A 22,138-nucleotide genomic window follows, 5' to 3' on the forward strand; every position below is an offset into this window, starting at 1 on the left:
ACCTATTTTTCCGCTCTTAACTGTTGTCACTAGCGGTCGAATATCACTATCGATAGATTGCATAAATTTCCACATAAAAAAAATCTCGCCCCGCCGTTTAGAGACTCCTATATCCGAACACATAGCATCATTCAACTATCACTTGCTCTTATCTAATAACTCATCCATCAGGTCTGGGGGCAAGGTCATCCCTATGTTTCTTTCTTTCTTTCAGCACCAGACAGCTTTTTTTTTTTTTTACAGTGCTAGCTAAATTGTGCCATCAACTTGACATCACCATTCGCGAAACATACTTTCAATTACTTAAACACCCTTACTCAATTACACAGCAGTCCCGCTGAGGACATGACCTTCAATATTACAGTTCTTAATCCAATAACCACCGAAACAAGTACTAAATGCTCAAATTAATCCCATAGCGCCTTACAAAGCGAGTGTCCGAGCGCCGCCGGCGGCATGTCAAATCCTCATAGGTGTCCATCTAAACAGCCGTCCATTCAGCCCCAGGACCAGAATGCTGAAGTGGACTCTCCCTATACCTGCTCTCCAGCTATTGTCTAACCACATACAGTGCAAAAATGGATTCCTGAATAGCACAGCTCTCTATCTCCCCCTTGCATCTCCAAAAGGACATGTAAACAGTGTCTCCCCCAGCCAGCGAACCCGATGTCATTCACCCTTCGCTCACAATTTCCACTCACAAATCTTAAACACGCGCATATATAAAACCATATTCATTCCTTCCAAAACTCACTTAATAATAAAAAAGCATTCTCCCTTTCTAAGCATAGATGAGTATGCATTTATCTTCACCCATATGATCTCTGCAATTTAAGTCAGAGAAAGACACATCTATTACCTTCTGCAACCTGTCTATAAACAGAACGATCTCAGTTACTGAAGGCCGCGGTGGTCTCGCGGTTCTAGGCGCGCAGTCCGGAACCGTGCGACTGCTACGGTCGCAGGTTCGAATCCTGCCTCGGGCATGGATGTGTGTGATGTCCTTAGGTTAGTTAGGTTTAAGTAGTTCTGAGTTCTAGGGGACTGATGACCACAGCTGTTAAGTCCCATAGTTCTCAGAGCCATTTATCTCAGTTACTACAACCGGACCTTGTTTTGACCATTCGCCGGAAATGCGCGCAATGTTGTACGCCTCAAACTAGGTACAAGTACAACAGATCCTCAACACCCTATCATCTTTATCCTCTATCATCAAACAGTGAAAGAGTCATGAAGGCACCAATGCGATCCACCTCCAGCGCCGACAAACGCAATTCACAATACTCCCCCCGAATAACTCAGAGTGCGACCATCCAAGAATTCCTAACAGCTCGCCAAGTCCGACACCTCAAACTACAGATGCCTATATGAACAAGATCATATTAAATATACACGCGCTGCAGAGACCCCTTAAAGTTTGATCACCCATACTCTAAGTTAATGAGAAGCTGCCTCTGGCCCTTGCTCGAACAGTGTTTTCTAACACGCTTTTGCACACTGCCGAGCATTTCGTCTTTGCCGGCCGAAGTGGCCGTGCGGTTAAAGGCGCTGCAGTCTGGAACCGCAAGACCGCTACGGTCGCAGGTTCGAATCCTGCCTCGGGCATGGATGTTTGTGATGTCCTTAGGTTAGTTAGGTTTAACTAGTTCTAAGTTCTAGGGGACTAATGACCTCAGAAGTTGAGTCCCATAGTGCTCAGAGCCATTTGAACCATTTGATTTCGTCTTTCTGCCGCGACTTCGAAGTCAGTGTCTGATTCTAAACAGACATTAACACTGACTGATGCACGGCCTTTCACAGGAAACTATACCTTGTACCTTGTAAATCATATTCTTACAGTCGATAGCATAACATTGAATGATTTTAAATAAAGGACAGCCACAACACAAGGAAAGTAGAAGAGCCTGCTGGCGTTGTAGCGACTTCCCTCGAAAGTGATTGACCACCTCTACATTTAAACTCATATGTCACAGTGACTGAATACTTCATAACTCTGCATTCCATTTCTAGTGATTGGTCATTTTTGTACACAAGTATGGGATCACCGTTTTCGGTGCTAGCAACCCCGGATGTTGCGGTCCATCAACCAAAATTTGTCCCCCAACTCAAGCAAACATTATCAGTCAATCATTATGTCGTACCCACTGCACAGATGCGATGGGTAAGACACCACCGATCTACTGTAATATTATCCATCACAGCTGATATCGCGAAAAATTTTACAGTAAGTCCAACACTGGCCAATCATGTGACAGCTTGTTTTCTTAATTTCAGAATCATAGCTAAACCATACATCCTCTAGTTTGCAAGTGTCATTGTGAACATTCATAGATGACTGCTCAGCACGTCCATTCACACTTAATTCTCGAACACGTAAAGAGGATCAAATTATACCAGACAACGCTATACATATATCTAAGACCTCGCGCATAGTACTCGATCAATCTCTCTGCGTATGGCGGTCACAGAGCTATTTAGTCCTCTTACATTAAAAGACCATCCTCACCTCGGCATTGACCAACCTACCCCACAACATCGCTACCCAATTATTCCTCAACCGAGCAGACGAATACAGCTTCACTCCACCTCTCATAACTGAATAGAGCTTTCCTAGTCCTAACCCCTCCTAGTGCACCACATTTCTCGAAATGTAACCACGTCTTGAGCTCAGCACACCATATCGATCTATAGTAACAGATCTCAAAGTGCCTTAATTTAATAGCATACGGTTAAGAAGAACATGAACGGAGCGATATTTATACACAATGTAGTTCGATACATTTTAAGTAAATCATCCAATCTATCATGTGTAAAAGTATTGTTCTCGAGTCCATGATCGGTGCATCGAAGGTTCCGGTAGGAGAGAGAGAGAGAGAGAACATAAACACACACAAACATACACACACACACACACACACACACACACACACAAACACACACACAAAAAGACACACACACACACACACACACACACACACACACACACACTCCTAAGACTAGAACGTTCAGCACTTAAGAACGGCCGGCCGGAGTGGCCGGAGGGTTCTAGGCGCTACAGTCTGGAACCGCGCGACCGCTGCGGTCGCAGGTTTGAATCCTGCTTCGGGCATGGATGTGTGTGATGTCCTTAGGTTGGTTAGGTTTAAGTAGTTCTAAGTTCTAGGGGACTTATGACCTCAGCAGTTGAGTCCCATAGTGCTCAGAGCCATTTGAACCATTTTTTTGAACTTAAAAACGGGCAATAACCTTAGCTCGCTTACTTTTCCGTCCTGTCAGACATACATCCTTCTCCCCGCTCAGCCAACACTGAGCTATCTCTACCCCAATCGTAAGACTTTTCCTTTCTATGATACGAGCCCAATATAGCCCGTCTGTCGGGTAAGTGTGTACACAATGATTACAGCCCGTCACAAATACCCACAGCTAACTTAGTTATGACGCTGAAGTCTCGATTTTACACCAAGCATGCGACAGGGTGGGGATCGCATAAATAAAAGTGCGTTTAGAGGAATGCGTCAACTTTCATCACACATGAGATGGAAGTCCTATGCTGACCGACGGGTTCACCGTTAACGATCGCAAGTAGACAGTGCTTTAAACCACATACCGAACACGTAGCCGCATACGACTAGAACGCTGGCTATATCACGTGACTTAAGCATCCAAATAGAATACTGGGAAAAAAAATCTACTTCAGAAACTTGTCCTTCTCTAGAATAAATGAGTCAACGTTTGAATCGTACCTAGTTGCAGCTCTGTCTCGATCGATCATCCCGTACACCCTCTGTTATCATTTAACACAGATGTAAGTTTAGACGTGAATGATTCTCTGTCCTCCTGAAAAGCATCAAATACAGTATTCAACTCGCCTGTATCACTGCTACCTCAGTAGACATACACTATAATACGAACTCATCGAGAAAATATAGACTGCCTTCCTTATTCCGCTCGCTTCGATGTCATCGTTTTCCTGCATTCCTCTTGTTGCCGCATACTTGACATCATGTACAAATTCCCCCCTGTGAACCAAAAGATAAGCAAGTACGTTCTCATTTTCACCGCATTTCGGTGTATATTAGGTTAGTTTATAACTATGCACTAATCGGTTTTCGCATTTATTTCGATTTTATGTCAGATCCATCCATGCGAACGAGACATAAGTTATCGTTCTGTGTGTGCTTTGACCGCTGACGAGCGCGTTGACTGCGCCAAATCACGCTTGCGGAAGCCGAGGAGGGGCTGTGCGAGGTCTGAAACCAGACGGATTGTGACTACACGATCCTGTGGTCAGGGTGCGGAGTGGGGCGTACCTGTGCAAGTCTGCTGAGTTATTTGTCGAGCGGATCTGCAGGCTCTGCTATGCGTTATTAGGATAGTTTACGAGTACTGAGCGTATCTACACATCTGTGTGAGGTATTATTTAGTACCAGTTTGCTGTAGTGTGCACTGAAATTATGATTGGGTGCGTGTCTGTGGGCTGTGCAACATGGCTCAGGGCACATCTGGGTGGGTGTTTTGTGATAGCATGACCACGCGGCTGCAGCACAGATCAGAGTGATTGGTTTTCCGTCACCATCTCGATTGCATGTGAGTAGTAAATGTTTTCCCGGTCGCGTTAATCGTGTGTGTCAACGAATTATGGGCTATTCTGACAATAGACGTGAAGGCAGGTACAGACCTGAGACACCGGCGTTATACATGAGAAGAAAAATGCAGCTTTGACATGTGTCGGAGAAGAGTGCACTTTCTGGTTGGCTGTCAGGAGTGCTCGGAAGCTGAACTGGAGTGAAGGCTCTGGTACGCCCACCCCTAGCCGACCGCGGGCGCACGCTGCCTGGGCCCGCCTTGGAGCGTAATCTAAGGAGCATAGGCGATATTCCATTTCTCCGATGTTCGGCGCGAATACGGCTGTGTTGAGGTCATGTTTGGGGGGAGGCCGAGCAGAGACGTTTGGTAGGTTTGGCAGCTGTGGGTGTTTGGGCGCGTCTGTTGCACTATTTTGCGAGCGTGTGTATACACTGTGTTGTACCTTATTTGGAGAGTTTAGGAGTACAGAGCTCGTCAGCTGATATTGTGTACTACAATATTTAAGAGCTGTTTGCTATTGTGTGGTGAAATTAGGAGTTGTTTACATGTTTGTGGCCTGTGTCAGATGACCACAGTCGGATCAGTTCGGGTGTTTTGTGACAAATATACTCCACTACTAAATAAAAGGGCTTGAAATAAATAGAGTGCAGTTCTTCCTTACTTCCCCGAGCAGCACAGCGCAGTCTGAGCTGTTTTTGCACAACAACGGTGATCTGGTCAGACTGTGAGTGAATCGACAAATAACTGGACAAATTTATCTGTAGAAGAGTTGCAGGTCTGGATTGGAATGAATATCTTGATGGGTGTGATTGTGTTGCCAAGTGTAGTGCACTACTGGAGTTCAGAGCATGCCTTAGATTAGCCTTACATAACGAAACCTATGAGAAGCAAATGTTTCAAAAAAATATGTTGCAAATAAATAAAGTACACTTATTCCTCCTTGCATCAGCCTATGCACTGAAATTATTTCCGAAAATTAGCAGTTGTTTGGCTATTTGGACGTAAATGTTTTGCATTATTTACGAGCAGTTCGCATGTCTGTAGGCTGTGCTATGAGTTATTTTTAACTGTTTATAATTAGCAAGCGTGTGTCTAGAGCATTATAAATGAATTATGTAGGAGTGTTTTGCAGGTCTGTCTGGTGTGGAACATGTAGGTGTGATAGATATACTCCATTCGCAAATAAAGTAAATTGGTTCCCCCATCCATGGACCTAGTGCAGGGTGAGTCCTTTTACCTGAAACCTGTAGGAAGAGGTTGAGTGCTGGTGGCTTAGTTTAGCCGTGATGAGCTTGGTTTGCAACAATTTTCTCAGGTTGGTGGCGGAAGCGCCAGTGAGCTTTGTTTAATGGCAGATTTCAAACTTGGCGCTGGTTCCTAGGAAGAAGTGGTGGTCGAGTGGCTGAGGTTAGTACAAGTGCCCTTTCTTTCCAACAATTTTGTAAGGTTGATAGAGAAAACAGAAGTGACCTTTCTTTACTGCCATAATTCAGGTTCCTAGGGAGAGGTGGCTGTCTGGTCCTCGAAAAGTAGTTGAAAATAGGTAGTTGATCACCTTTGCATACTTATATGAAAATGTAAATTGAATTATTTAATATGGTTAAAAACGAAATGGAATTAAGTACTTAGGTATTTACAGAAGACTATATCCACCACGTGTATGGAGGGTGTGTGACGTAAGCGGAGCGGCGGCGCAGCGATTGTACAGTTATTACGCGCGCGTGAGAGAGAGTCAATTAGGGAGCGTTATAGTGCGGACCAAATGTGCTGTTATATAGTCATGGCGGATTCCACTGTCGAGCAAACTTTGCCGCCAAAAGTGTAGCACTGCATTCTCGCTCGCTCGCACAAGGGCACGTGGTGGACGGTGAGCGGTCGGCATGGACAGGTTTGAACGTGCCCAGGAAAACAACTTTAACGCCAAAAGTGTGGCAGGGAACGGCCGACCGATGTGTGATTCAGATCAGAGGCAAACAATTTTGGCGGGAAACGTGCGGAGGCGACGCATACACGTGGTGAGCGGACAAGGGACCGCTGTGACGTCGAACTTGGCAAGTTCCAGCCTGTCCAGTCAAAACATGTTTATGACGTGGGAGCGATCGCCGGGCTCAGCCCCAGTGTACCGGCAGTCCAGCACGAGTGGCCGGCCGCCTCACGTAACTGGCGTTGGCAGCTTTTTCGCGCGCTGGTCAGGGGGTCAGGGGGTGGCGAGGATTTAATCTAATTCAGTTGGAGCACGGACGTCGTGGTGACTGCGCTGCGATATCAAAGATTTTTGTGCTGACTGTGTTGGAGAACAAGTGATGACCGTACTGCCTGAAATAAAGTCTTCAGTCCCTTCCCCCCAGCAAAATCAAAGGGCGTGACTTACGTTACTATAAGTGCAGTTTGTTATTTGATGTGATTATGAGAGGCTACCAGTGAAAAAAGATAAGTGACAGAGAAAGCTAGTACATGTGATCAATTATGGTGTTGGGATTTGAACTTGTGATAGATTTTTGTTATGGATGTAAGGAAAATGGCTTTCGCGCCGAGAAAATCGGTCATCTTGAATAAATAATAAATGATAATAATAAATAGAAGTACAGTTCTCGAGGCATTATCGTGTTGGAATTTGGCCTATAATAATAAATAATAATAAATGATAATGAATAATAGTAAATGATAATGAATGATAACAAATGACAATGAATGATAATGAATGTTAATAAATGATAATGAATAATAAACAAAAGTAAGGTTTTGCAGCCATTATCGTGTTGGAATTTGGAGGGAATTTTCTAGTGGAGGCAGGTCAATAATAATAAATAATAATAAATGATAATAAATAATAATAAAAGATAATGAATGTTAATAAATGATAATCAATAATAATAAATAATAATAATAACGACAAGTACGGTTTTTGCATGCATTATTGTGTTGGAATTCAAACTTCCCGCCATATTTTTCCTGGTGGTTTGGGTTAGTGGACATCTCACAACTGGTCTATTTTCCCGCCAAAATTCAAAATTCCCGCCATTTTTCTGGGGGTTAGGTTAGTGGACGTAGCACAATTGGCCTATTTTCCCACCAAAATCCGCCATCTTGGATGACGTCATGCACTGTTGCCAAGTCTATGTGCTGGCCTCTTGGATGACGCCATCGCCACCATCTTCGATAAATTTGGCAACAATGGAAAGTGGGGCTGCACTAACCTTGCCCTACTACTAAGGCAGTCAGTTCTGAAAAGGTGATGTTGGGGAAATTGCGTTGGAAATGACACACAAGTAGTGGATCAGTGTTGGTATTTGGTAATCAGAATAACTGGCAGTGGCCGAAGTAGAGAGCAAAAAAATGGTTCAAATGGCTGTGAGCACTATGGGATTCAACTGCTGTGGTCATAAATCCCCTAGAACCTAGAACTACATAAACCTAACTAACCTAAGGACATCACACACATCCATGCCCGAGGCAGGATTCGAACCTGCGACCGTAGCGGTCGTGCGGTTCCAGACTGTAGCGCCTTTTACCGCTCGGCCACTCCGGCCGGCAGTAGAGAGCATATAAAATGCAACCTGGCAAAGGAAGGAAATTGTTTTTGTGAAAGTAGCAGATACTACTACACATATTAAAAATTTAAGAGTTAGGAGGTTGTTTCTAAAGGTATGAGTCTGGAGTACAGCCTGGTATTGAAGTGTAACATGGACAATTAACGTGGACATACATGACGAGATGTTTTTGAAATGTAGTACTACAAAATACTGCTCAACATAACATGCACAGAACCTATACCTAATGAAGATGTACTGAACAGAATGGGGATGAAACGAAATTCATGCACAATTGATAGGACACAATCTTGAGGCATCAAGTATTCGTTAATTTGATAATGGGTGTGTGTGTGTGTGTGTGTGTGTGTGTGTGTGTGTGTGTGTGTGTGTGTGTGTGTGAAAGTGGAGGGGGGCAGGTATAAATTGTAAAAGGATATCAAAGTTTGACTACAGCCAGCAGGTTCAAGTAGATGGGGGCCGTAAGACAAACGCATAGATGATGAAGCTTGCACCAAACAGAGTAATATGAAATGCTGCATCACAATAGACTTCGGACTGAAGAACATAAAACAACAAGAGGACACCGTCACAAAATAACTTCCGGTTCGTAGAGGAATTAATGATACTGTTAAGACTCCACGGGAACCTTAATAACAACGACAAAAATGAGAAACGCATTCCTGACTGGAAATGGAGGAAAAAATATTTGATGAACATGTGTCAGGAAATTGACGGTATGCATGGAATGACAACAAATCGTCCCAGAAAACAGCACAAAGCAGCATCGCATTCACGTCACAACAAATGTTCAAAGGGGCTTCTATGGAATGGGGCGCATTTACACGTCGCATCATGGATTGCTGCGCTCTTTCCCACATGCCGATCTCACTCTGAACAGCATCACAGGCATCGTGAACACGCTGTGGAAGAGTCTGCACATCAGGAACTCAACACTTTTCAGATGCCCCCACAGGATAAATTCCATGGGGTTTAAGTCCAGTGATCTAGTATGGCATGCTACAGGTCACTGTGTCCTATCCAAGGTGTAGGGAGGATGTAGAGATGCCGGCGAACTGTAATACGGAAGTTGGGTGGTACTCTGACGTAACCCGTTGTATTGCCACAGGCACATTCTCAAGCAGCTCAGGAGGGGATTCTACATGAAGTACACTTATGTTCCTTCGTCGAAGTGTTTAGAATAATAACTGGTCCAACTATGTGGTCGCCCACACACTGATGCTGACCTGGTGCTGCTGAGAGGCCTCAAACATTCCCCGAGGATTTTCTGTAGCCCGCAGGTGATTATGCAGACTGAGGATGCCAGTTCTGCTTAAGGCTGTTTCATCGGTAAAGAGGATTGATTACATAAATAACATAGTTGTGATGGTCTGTGCAGACACATTGACAAAATCCTCCCAAATCCGCTGATGATAATCCATGCACTCGTGCAGGTGATAGGGATGGTAGCGGTTGTCATGCAGGGTATACAAAATCGTACTTTGGCTTACACCCTGTCGGCGGGCCACTTGCCTGGAGCTTTTACTGGGGTTCATCTCAATATTCTGTAGAACCCGTTCCTCCAGATCCGGTGGACACACAGCCGCCGCCTTCCCGCACTTCGTCTATGTGAAAGAACGCATGATCACACCAACGCCCAAAAAGGGCTTGAAATGGTGTGTGATGTGGTTGGTGTCTGTGAGGGGACTTGTTTTGCTACAACTGTGCTGCCTCTCGATCATTTCCATCTACTTGGCCATACACAAACACCATTTCTGCTTGTTCCCGATATGAATACCGGACCATTCTGCTGCTTACAGTACGCTGCGTCAATCGCACAGTGTCCAGCACACATGGCACACACGGCACCTGGTCAGAGAAACTTTCATTCGTCAGCGCCATCTACCGAGGCAACGATGGATTTCTGGACACACGCTCATAGGATCTTTTTTCCTCCATTTCCAATCAGCAATCAGACTCTGCTATTTGTCGGTTTTATTAATGTTCACCCTGTACAATAAAATTCATGAAAATGTGCTGAAGGTATGTTATGTAAGGCCACAGTAACACAAAAAATCATATAAAAGCAATGGTCTTAAAGTTGTAAAGGAGTGCAGCACATCATTGCGACCATCATAATGTGTCAGCGCTGTCCAGCTATGCGCCTCCGTTGGCAGGCTGAAGTTTATGGGCTCGGTCTGCAGAAGGAAGCGTGGCGCCACTAACTCTCCACTTTGTACGCATGAAGCAGTCTTGGCGGAAACACTGAAGCATTGCGGCGAGACGCTGTGACATACGTCTCCGGCGCGGCGCGGCTATTTCCATGCTGAGGAAGCTCGTTGCAGATGGCAGAAGCAGCATTGCTCAGTCCATTTCCAGCAGGGCTGTAAAGGGTCATCCTTTTAGGAATTACGTAACGAAAATGACGAAAGTTAATAAAATTACATACCAGCTTCTAACACGTTCACCAAATGGGAATGTCACACCAAACCTCTTTTCTTTTCTAATTCCTTACTCTTTCCTAAACTTTGTCAAAAGTCTACTTGCTGTATGTAATTTATTCAGGATAGAAGGAAGATGCGGACAACGAAGCCTACAAGATGAAACAGTTAATTACGCGTGACAAACAAGGGATTAGTGTCTCGTTTGTCACACGAATAGCAATAATCGAAAATACACCATGACTAAAAGGAAAAGGCAGAATGCTACGACTCTCAGAAATTATTTCACACTGAATTTTTAACTCAACCAAGAATCTGGGCGCGAATGATTAACTAGCATCCTACTTGAAATGTGATTAATGTGACACTGTGTCATGTCACACATATCGATGCAGCTGCACCTAATTAATGCTTCTGGCTAATTTTAACTAACTCAGCTAACACTCCCGCAGTTCTCACAATGAAAATAACAACGAGAATCCACTAAACATTGTTTACACGCCAAGACTATATTTTACCATTCGGCCCATCTTAACCAGCAGTTGCTGTATAACTATCGACGTATCACACATCATCCTACAGCCACAACAAGGAATACACCTAAGTACAAAAAAAGAGAGAACAATAATAACTGTCTGGAATGTGTGATAATACGTCATCTCTACAACATCCTTGAAAGTATTTTTAAAACACTCAAGCCACATACACATTGATTCTTCAAAACGTGCAGGGAGGACCTTTTCTTATTGCGGTACACCTTAAATTATTCGATAGCTTCAACGTATATCCAGCTGCAACCCTACAAAGAGGTGAACAGGAAACTCATATTGCAGTTTAGAGTTCAATTGTTTGAATTCACTCGTTATCACGTCAATAAATTTACAAGACTCCCTTGGTGATATTTCAAATCACATCAGTTAACATTTGGCTTTTATGTATTTTCCAAAGGGCGTGCAGCACAGAATGTCATGTTTAACGTAGTTTGATCTGACACCTAGAGAGGGACATTATTTGTTGCTCACAACCGATATCCGTTCCCTAGCGAATCTTTGTGTGTATAGCAATATGAATGTTAAAGACACTACACGAATTTGGAGGAATGTCTTCTCTCCTTTCTTTCAGGTGTGCTAGTTCTGCAAGGTTCGCAGGAGAGCTTCTGTAAAGTTTGGAAGGTAGGAGACGAGGTACTGTCAGAAGTAAAGCTGTGAGTACCGGCCGTGAGTCGTGCTTCGGTAGCTCAGTTGGTAGAGCACTTGCCCGCGAAAGGCAAAGGTCCCGAGTTCGAGTCTTGGTCGGGCACACAGTATTAATCTGCCAGGAAGTTTCATATCAGCGCACACCCCGCTGCAGAGTGAAAATCTCATTCTGGAAACATCCCGCAGGCTGTGGCTAAGCCATGTCTCCACAATACCCTTTCTTTCAGGAGTGCTAGTTCTGCAAGGTTCGCAGGAGAGCTTCTGTAAAGTTTGGAAGGTAGGAGACGAGGTACTGGAAGAAGTAAAGCTGTGAGCACCGGCCGTGAGTCGTGCTTCGGTAGCTCAGTTGGTAGAGCACTTGCCCGCAAAAGGCAAAGGTCCCGAGTTCGAGTCTCGGTCGGGCACACAGTTTTAATCTGCCAGGAAGTTTCATATCAGCGCACACTCCGCTGCAGAGTGAAAATCTCATTCTGGAAACATCCCCCAGGCTGTGGCGAAGCCATGTCTCCGCAATACCCTTTCTTTCAGGAGTGCTAGTTCTGCAAGGTTCGCAGGAGAGCTTCTGTAAAGTTTGGAAGGTAGGAGACGAGGCACTGGCAGAAGTAAAGCTGTGAGTACCGGCCGTGAGTCGTGCTTCGGTAGCTCAGTTGGTAGAGCACTTGCCCGCGAAAGGCAAAGGTCCCGAGTTCGAGTCTCGGTCGGGCACACAGTTTTAATCTGCCAGGAAGCTTCATAAACAATCCTTCTTCGCGCCATGGTTCAGCTCATCATGTGCTTGCTTCTAGTGCAAGCTGAAATTAATTGGGAGCATTTATAGCTTTTGAAAATGCCCATAGGAAACGCTATGTTGGAAAAAGTAACAGAACCAATAATGATAACCTATATTTTATCACGATGACGTATAATGGTTTCCGAAGACAATGGATAACGTTTTAAGATTGTCAAGCAAGGACTGTAATAGCATAGATGTGTCCACCACATTGGACGTCCATTTGAAGTTCGATATAAATGACTCACGCACGCTAATAATAGGGAAATATTACAGAACGTACAAAATAAAATAATCATTCTGTTGCAAGTATTAATCAGAAAATGAAAACAGTGTCTTAGTGTTTTAGAAGGCAATACTATAGGAAAAAAGCCGCCACTTATTTCATTCAGCACCTCCGTCTAACGATTAACACTCGTTTGCTCCACAGAACTAAATTACTAAAATATCTTAGATAAATAATTAGTCAAAACCCAAACTGGAATAACCATCTGCTGACCATGCAATTCTCAGAGTAGACTTAAATTACTAATATTATTATCTGGCGTAAATTGTGGTCTAAATCCTAACAGCGTTATTCATACAAGCAACACTATCATATCCTCAACTCCCGAATATGTAAATGTAGCATAGACCTCCCATATCCTCACGTCTTAACCATGCTCTTCAAACACTTGAGCAATAAGCACTCCATCTTGCTTTCCGTATCCTACCGCTATATCTGCATTCTCAAATTCATTTCATCTCCCAGCACTTCATTTCCTCTTCCAGGACAATTTTAACAATTTTCCTCTCGCACGCAATGAAAAAATCTGAGAGATTTCTCCTTCTTATCACCAGTGTCAACTTAAACAACGACTCCAGTCGACCCTCTTCCTAGCTTAATGAAATATTGCTCATCTAACTCCCACGAATGTAAGTTCCTCCCGCCATATCCATGCAACATACCCTTTCACATGATTTGGTCTCAGTTTCCTTCATGTCAAAATTCTTTACCATATTTGAAGAAATCAGATTTCAGAATCAACAAGAGCTGCTTGTGAACTTATTTAGTGTTAAGTACCAGTTTCGATGATCCGATAAACTTCAGGTATCATAAATATCTTCATGGCAATGCTCTTACTGTTGCGTCACAGAACGATCTCGTGCGCAACTGCAAAATTTTCTTGAAGTTCTCTCCAGCCAGTGCTCAGCCAAAGAAACCAAACTATCACGCCATGTAGCACTTAGACTAACAAATAGGAAAACAGCTGATAATGCAAGTGGAATTAAAGGGCAAGTCACGGAAAGTCATTCCTGGGACTACATTGCTTCACCTCGCTCGAGTGAGACGTTTGAATCATTAATTCAGCAGAAGGACCTGACTAAGGGGGGATCATAACGTCATTCTGAAGTCACAGAACTATGCCGAGTAACTGACAGGGTGGGTGGGAAAGCACAAACATGAAGCACTATAGCTACTGAATGGTTCAAGTGGCTCTGAGCACTATGGAACTTAACATCTGAGGTCATCAGTCTCCTAGAATTTAGAACTACTTAAACCCAACTAACCTAAGGACATCACACGAATCCATGCCCGAGGCAGGATTCGAACCTGAGACCGTAGTGGTCGCGCGGTTCCAGACTGAAGCGCCTAGAACCACTCGGCCACATCGGTCGGCCACTAAAGCTACTGTTGTGACATCGAAGTCCAGCTAAGAATGCTGATGAGCCCAGAAAGACATCCTCAGCAAGACATAGCGTCATTGCCCCAAATGGACAGCAATAAATACTCATGCCCGTAAGTTAGTCAGTTACAGTGTTCGTCCCAGGCGCGTTAGTCCGCGCCATACCGTTGCCAAAAGGTGGCCTAAAGGTAAATGTTCGCACAGGTACCGGGCCGGCTACCACCCTGTGTCAGGGCCCGGGGTGGGAATTTCAGCCCCCAGCTCACCCAACTCTGCAGTACGACTGCTGCGGTATAACTGCCACACTACTTCCCTCGGAAGCTCGCAAATAAACGAATGAGGCACCTTAGACGAAAGTAACAATGACAACATGAGAATGATGATTTAGTTCCAAATGTTTTGTAATGCTTGACTGCCACATAACACTTTTTCAAAATTAATATGCAAACATATTACTAGTATTAATAGTAATACTGTATTAAAGACTTTCAGTGTACGGCTCCACAAATTTAAATTATATGTAAAGTTCTACTCTAGTGAATGGGAAATAAACATCTCAAGTTGAGATTCATAAACTAAACCAGAGGAGGGGATGGTCTGATGCAGAGGGGGGGGGGGGGGGGGGGGGGAATTCCCCCCATCTCCCCCTGCAAATTGCACACTGGTCTGAATACATAGGCCTGTTGGAGTGTAGGAATGTATCTGACTTAACTTTACAGTCCTCTAGACTACCGAATAGTCAGCTAATACTTAGTATGTGTTGGGCGGCTTTCATGATCAAGTTGAAATTTGAGAAGATTGTGCGTTTGCGCTGGACCGTTATTTCCTCCCACGTAAATTGTTCGGTTGACTGTTTCTGCACATTTCGCGCCTTTATTTAGTTGAGAGAAAATCGATTGTGGTGTGTAGAAGACACGTTTACCTGTTCTCTAGACATGGTGAAGACCTTAGTTGTCTTGTAATTTGCACGGCTGATTTGGGATCTGTTACATCACCGACATCGGTATTCGAGAGTGGAAATAATAGTTTACTGTATTTCTTTATAGTTACTCAGTGGTTTACAGCACGTTCCACCTCACTAAAGTTTGGGGTTGTAGAGATATAATTTCCAGTCTATATCTCGGGAATTATGTTGTGCTAACAATCGGTAGGATGCTATCTAGTGCTTGGTATCGAGAAGTACCACGAAAATGGTATAATATTATGGCGACAATACACGTGTTCTTGTAATCTCCGAGTCTGGAGATGTGTGTAGAAAAAAGCGAGCAGGCAAAGAAGCAGGAGCAGTAATGTGTTTGCGCCTAGCGGAAACACGTGCACATTAGTACACATTAGTAAAAGTTATTACACATTCATGTACGTTAATGTATGTGTCACTCTCCACATGAAATATACCAGTTGGAGTTCGTTCTATTGTGTAGCCGTTGTAGTTAAATATTCAAGCTCCTGTCCTCAGTGGGAGAACAGTGTAGCTGAATAAGAGTCTTTCCGTATTTGATGATATGTATGACACTTTGCGAGGTTTAGTTGTTGGTGCAAAAGGCGCTTCCCTCGGACTGGGTAGTATCGTGACATATAACCGGTGTGAGAGTATGCATACGATAACGTTTTCGCGTGCTGTATGGACATAAAAGATAAGTGCACAGTTTGTGTTAAATATGTATATATTGTATTATAAAGTTAGTGTGGTTTATGTTGTGTAAAATGTGTATATATTGCATTGTAATGTTAGTATGGTTTATGTAATGGGATGACTTGAGAGGATGATTGTGGCCTACTGTAAGAGTCTTTCCATATTTGACGATATGTATGGCAGTTTGTATGATTTAATTGTCAGTGCGATATGACGATCTGTGTAAAATAACAGCTGAAAGTCTCGTCTCCAGAAGGAAAAAGAAAGGTGGGCAGCGCTTCAATATCAGCGGTATCAGTAATTCGGCGGGTAAATTCAATAACAGCCAATCAGAATGCTCGATTCATTCACATCGTTTGTGCTGGGATATAGGAGCCTCTATATAGCGGAGGGAACGTTTGCGTATGTTGGAAGTATGAAGGGTAACACGAGATGGACTGGGTACCACGTTAGGCCCGCGAGGAAGACTTCATTCGGCGATATTGTCGGTTGGTTGGTTGGTTTAAAGGCGGGAGAAGGGACCAAACTATGAGGTCTTCGGTCCCTTGTTCCTAATAAAACAGTGTCACAAGTTTTAGAATAAAACGGACGAAACTTATAACACAAAACGGAAGGAAAGGAAAATCCACAAGAACGAAGGGAAGGCAACGAACACTAAAAGCAACAAAAGAGGACAAGAAAACAGAGAGACGCTAGAAATAGAGTAAAAAATGAAAGCAGATTACAGTGGCTGGCCAACCATTAGAATAAAAAGGAAAAGGCAGCCACTCTGCAACACATTAAAACCTCCACCGTAAAAGCACTAGGGTGGAACACACAGAGGGACAAAGGACATGTGCTAAAACCTACATAGAAGTATAAAACCCACTCTCGAGGATAAAACGGAAAACTAAAGCTGCTGTGGAGGCATTGTCGCCCAACACCGAAGGCAGGGTGCTGGGAAAGTTAAAAATCTGCCGCTAAAAGTGGGCAGTCCAGCAAGAGGTGGACGACTGTCATTTGGGAGCCACAGTGACACTGAGGTGGGTCCTCGCGACGGAAAAGGTATCCATGCGTTTGCCACGTATGGCCAATGCGAAGCCAGCAGAAGACAACTGATTCCCTGCGAGAGGCCCGCATGAAAGACTTCCACACATCCATGGTCTCCTTAATGACACGGAGTTTGTTGTGCGTGCTGTTATGCCATTCCATCTCCCAGAGCCGGAAAACCCTGCGGTGTAAGACAGAATGCAGGTCAGCTTCGGAGATGCCCAACTCCAGAAACGGTTTCCGTGTCGCCTGTTTGGCCAGCCTGTCAGCAAGTTCGTTGCCGGGGATTCCAACGTGTTCTGGGGTCCACACAAACACCACGGAGCGGCGGGACTGTACCAGGGCATAGATGGACTCCTGAATGGGCGCTACCAGAGGGTGGAGAGGATAGGACTGGTCGATAGCTTGTAGGCTGCTCAGTGAGTCAGTACACAGGAAGAATGACTCGCCAGGGCATAAGCGGATGTACTCAAGAGCACGAGATGTGCCCGCCAGCTCTGCAGTGAAAACACTGCAGCCAACTGGCAAGGAGTCTTCCATGAACATATGGGAAGCCTACGTGACAATCAGCTATTGAGCCATCAGTGTAAACAACATCAGAGCCCAGGAACACGTCAAGAATCGAGAGGAAGTGACAGCGGAGAGCGGCGGGATTAACGGAGTCCTTAGGGCCATGCAAAAGGTCAAGACGAAGCTGCGGCCGAGACGTACACCATGGAGGCGTATATGAACGGGCCGCAAGAAGAGGTGGTAAAGGGAAAGACTCCAGTATGGAGTGAAGGGACAGCATGCGAACTGTAATCGTTAGCCCCGATCTGGGCCGCCGATGCGGGAGATGGACTGTCATGGTCGGGAAAAAAAGACGGTTATTTGGATGCGCAGGGGAACTATGAATGTGTGCTACGTAACTGGCGAGCAGTTGCGCACGTCTGATCTGTAGTGGAGGGACACCAGCCTCCACCAGTATGCTGATCACCGGACTCGTCCTAAAAGCTTCTGTCGCAAACCAAACCCCACAGTGGTGCACAGGGTCGAATAAATGCAATGCTGAAGATGCTGCCGAACCATAAACCACACTCCCATAGTCAATTCAGGATTGGACAATGGCTCTGTAGAGCCGCAGTAGCGTGCAGTGATCTGCACCCTAATTGGTGCTGCTCAGGCACGGAGGGCATTGAGGTGCTGCCAGCACTTCTACTTAAGCTGATGAAGATGAGGGAGCCAAGTCAATCGAGTGTCGAAAACCAGTCGTAGGAATTTATATGTCTATACTACAGAGAGTGGATCGTCATTAAGGTAAAGTGTGGGTTCCGGATGAATGGTAAGAAGCCAACAGAAGAGCATGACACACGACTTTGCGGCTGAAAACTGGAAGCCATGGGCTAGAGCCCATGACTGCGCCTTTTGGATGGCTCCCTGGAGGCGCCGCTCAGCAATAACAATATTGGAGCAGCAGTACGAAATGCAGAAGTTGTTTGCATACAGAGACGGTGAGAGAGAGGGACCGACTGCTGCTGCTAGACCGTTAATGGCCACTAAAAATAGAGAGACACTCAATACAGAGCCCTGCGGGACTCCATTCTCCTGGATATGGGTGGAACTATGGGAGGCACCAACTTGGAAAGTACGGAGGACAGGAAGTTTTGGATAAAATTCGGGAGTGGTCCCCGGAGACCCCACTCATACAATGTGGCAAGGATATGATCCAGCCATGTTGTACGCTTTACGTAAGTCAAAAAAGACGGCAATCAGGTGTTGCCGTCTGGAAAAGACTGTTCGGATGGTAGACTCGATCGTCACAAGATTATCAGTGGTAGAGGGACCCTGGCGGAAGCCACCCTAACATGGAGCCAGCAAGCCACGCGACTCCAGGACCCAACCCAACCGCCGATATACCACACATTCCAGCAACTTACAAAGAACGCTAGTGAGGCTGATGGGCCGATAGCTATCCACATCAAGCGGGTTTTTACGGGGTTTGAGCACTGGAATGATGGTGCTCTCCCGCCATTGCGATGGAAAGACGCCATCGCACCATATCCGGTTGAAGATGACGAGAAGATGTCGCTTGTAGTCAGATGAGAGCTGTTTTATCGTATGGCTGTAGATGCGATCAGGCCCAGGAGTTGTGTTGGGGCAATGTGCTAGGGCACTGAGGATTATAGGATTCACTGCAGCGTGTAGTGAAGGAGAGGACGTTCCATTCCAGCTGCCGATTGAATGTGCGAAAGGCTGGGGGGTAATTCTGCGACGCAAAGGCTCGACCAAAGTGCTCAGCAAAGTGCTCGGCAATCGCCTTTGCGTCGGTACATAACTCGCCATTTATGGTAACAGCGGAGACATATGTTGCGGCCTGGTACCCGAAAAGACGTTTGATCTTTGCCCAGACTCGGGAAGGTGCCGTGTGGCACCTAATGGTGGAGACATACCTCTCCCAACACTCCTTCTTCCCTTGTTTGATAAGGTAGCGAGCACGGGCACAGAGCCGTTTAAAGCCTATGAGGTGCTCCAGGGAAGGGTGTCGCTTATGCCGCTGTAGAGCTGACCGACGCTCCTCAATTGCTTCAGCGACTTCCGGCGACCAACAAGGGACTGCTTTACGCCTTGGGCACCCTAAAGAGAGGGATCGCATTTTCTGCAGCAGAAACAACTGTGCTAGACACCTGCTCAACCATCACATCGATGTTACCGTGTGGGGGAGATTCAGCGGTGACAGCAGAGGTGAAAGTTCCCAAGTCTGCCTTGTTCAAATCCCATCTGGGCAGGCGTCCATGTGCATAACGCTGTGACAGTGACAGGAAGATCGGGAAGTGGTCACTACCACATAGGTCGTCATGTGCTCTCCAGTGGACACATGGGGCAAGTCCTGGGCTGCAAATTGATAAATCAGTGGCTGAGTAACTAACATCAGCCAGACTGAAATGTGTGGCGGCCCCAGTATTTAAGAGGCAGAGGTCGAATTGCGTCAGTAAAGTTTCGACATCTCTGCCTGAGACTGTAAGCATGGCACCACCCCACAAGGGGTTATGGGCATTAAAATCTCTCCGAAGTAGGAAAGGCTTAGAGAGTTGATCAATCAGTGCAGCTAATACATTCAGGGGTACTGCACCATCTGGAGGAAGATATACATTGCAGACAGTTATTTCCTGCATCGTCCTTATTCTGACAGCCACAGCTTTAAGAGGGGTTTGAAGGGGCACATGTTCACTAGAGACCGAGTTTAGGATATAAACGCAAACTCCTCCTGACACTCTATTATAGTCGCTACGGTTCCTGTAACATCCCTTATAGCCACGGACGGCAGGGGTCCGCATTTCTGGGAACCAGGTTTGCTGGAGAGCAATGCAAATAGCAAGTGTAAAGCTTAACAGTTGCCGCAGCTCAGCCAGGCTGTGGAAAGAACCACCGCAAATCCACTGGAGTATCACATCGTGAGACTGGTAAGACATGGAACATTCAATGAGGCAGTTTACGCCTCAGAGTCACCTGCTGCCATCGATTTGTTGCCTGAGCAGTCTATCTCCATTGTGTCTGAGGGTCGAGCGACATCTAGGTCGTCAGAGGAAGCCAAAATCTCCACCCAATCCTCAGCCGCAGAGCTTGTAGGTAGCGGTGGTGTGGGTGCCACCCCAATATTCTTGGTACTAGGGGTTTTCTTTTTGGATTTCTCTCGCTGCTCCTTGGGTATCCCTGGCTGGGAGGACTTCACTGGCTCAGTCTCCAGGACTGAGGATGAGCGTGAAGCTGTATGACCAGCTGATTTTGGGCTCTTCAGCCACGGGCGGGTGTCGTCTTTCCCACTAGAAGAAACCTGGGAAGGGAGTGACCCAAGGGACCGCTTCCTAGCGAAAGAAGCCGTAGAAGAATTGCGCTTCTCTGGCTTAGAAGTGGGGACGGATGTCCCTGATGGTTGTGGGGAGAGGGGGGTGTTGCAACCAAAGTAGGTGGTGCAAGAGCAACAGGAAGGGAAATGCCTCCCACCAGCAAGGGGGCAGGTGTAGTCTTTCGGCTCTGAGAGGTGACCTGGATTGGCGGAGATTATGGTGCCACAACTGTTGTAGCACTGGCGTAACGGGATGTCATATGCACAGGATGCAAGCGTTAAAATTTTCTCTTAGCCTCAGTGTATGTCAGTCTGCCCAGGGTCCTTTCTTTCTGGAGAATCCTGCAGTCAGGCGAGCAAGGTGAATGGTGCTCTCCACAGTTGGCACAGATGTGAGGCGGGGCACATGGAGTATTGGGATGTGATGAGCGTCCGCAATCTCAGTATGTGACGCTGGAAGTACAGCAGGAAGACATATGGCCGAACTTCCACCACTTAAAGCACCGCATCGGGGGAGGGATATAAGTCTATACATCACACCAGTAGACCATCACCTTAACCTTTTTGGGCTATTTATCACCCTCAAAGGGCAAGATGAAGGCACCGGTGGCAACATGATTATCCTTCGGACCACAGTGGACAAGCCAGATGAAATGTACACCTTGCCGCTCATCGTCGGACTGCAAAAGAAGGTCTCTATGAAATATGATACCCTGGACCATATTTAAACTCTTATGGGGCTTGATGGTTACAGAAACATCCCCCATCTTTTCACAAGCGAGTAACTCCCACGACTGGGCTGTGGATGCTGTTTTGATCAAGACTAACCCAGATCTCACTTTGAACAAGCCCTCCACCTCCCCAAACTTGTCCTCTAAATGCTCAACAAAAAACTGTGGTTTCAGTGTCATGAAAGATTCCCCATCAGCTCTCGAACATACAAGATACCAGGGCGAATAAGATCTGATGCCATCCTTAGCCTGACGTTCCTCCCATGGTGTGGCCATGGAGGGGAACGATTTGGGGTCATACTTCTGTGCAATGAATTGAGCTTGTGATCACTTAGAGACTGCTGGTGTTTCACCACCAGCAAGAGTTGATGGACTATGCTTCATTGCGTATAATCTGCCCTGATGCCACCCATTACGACCAGGGGCCCTCCCCATGGGCGCCATAAAGCCGCAGCAAAGGCCACCTGCCAGGATGGCATTTGCCAGGAGTCCTGATGCCCCAGGGGGATGGGCATCTACCCTTTGGCATATGTGGGGAGTTAATGATGCAGGAATCAGCAGAGTGATCCCTGTGTGGTCAGGGGGCTACACCAACAGGGTACATGGCTGCCCCACCACAACGGACTGGCTACCATGCTGGATATCAGGTGCAAAGAAGTCCATGGTCATCATCGACACTGCATAGTGGATGCTGGAAAACGCATCCAGGAAGGTGACCTCGCCCAAGTGATG

At 45.8% G+C, this 22,138-nt stretch overlaps 1 non-coding gene across 1 annotated transcript; it reads left to right on the plus strand.

Moving 5' to 3' along the window:
* The first annotated feature begins 12,084 nt into the window (after window positions 1-12,084).
* On the plus strand, window positions 12,085-12,159 carry Trnal-caa (transfer RNA leucine (anticodon CAA)). Its single transcript has one exon. It is a non-coding gene; the product is annotated as a tRNA-Leu (tRNA).
* Window positions 12,160-22,138: the final 9,979 nt, after the last annotated feature.

The sequence above is a fragment of the Schistocerca serialis genome, chromosome 4 (assembly GCF_023864345.2).
Source record: "Schistocerca serialis cubense isolate TAMUIC-IGC-003099 chromosome 4, iqSchSeri2.2, whole genome shotgun sequence".
NCBI lineage: Eukaryota > Metazoa > Arthropoda > Insecta > Orthoptera > Acrididae > Schistocerca > Schistocerca serialis.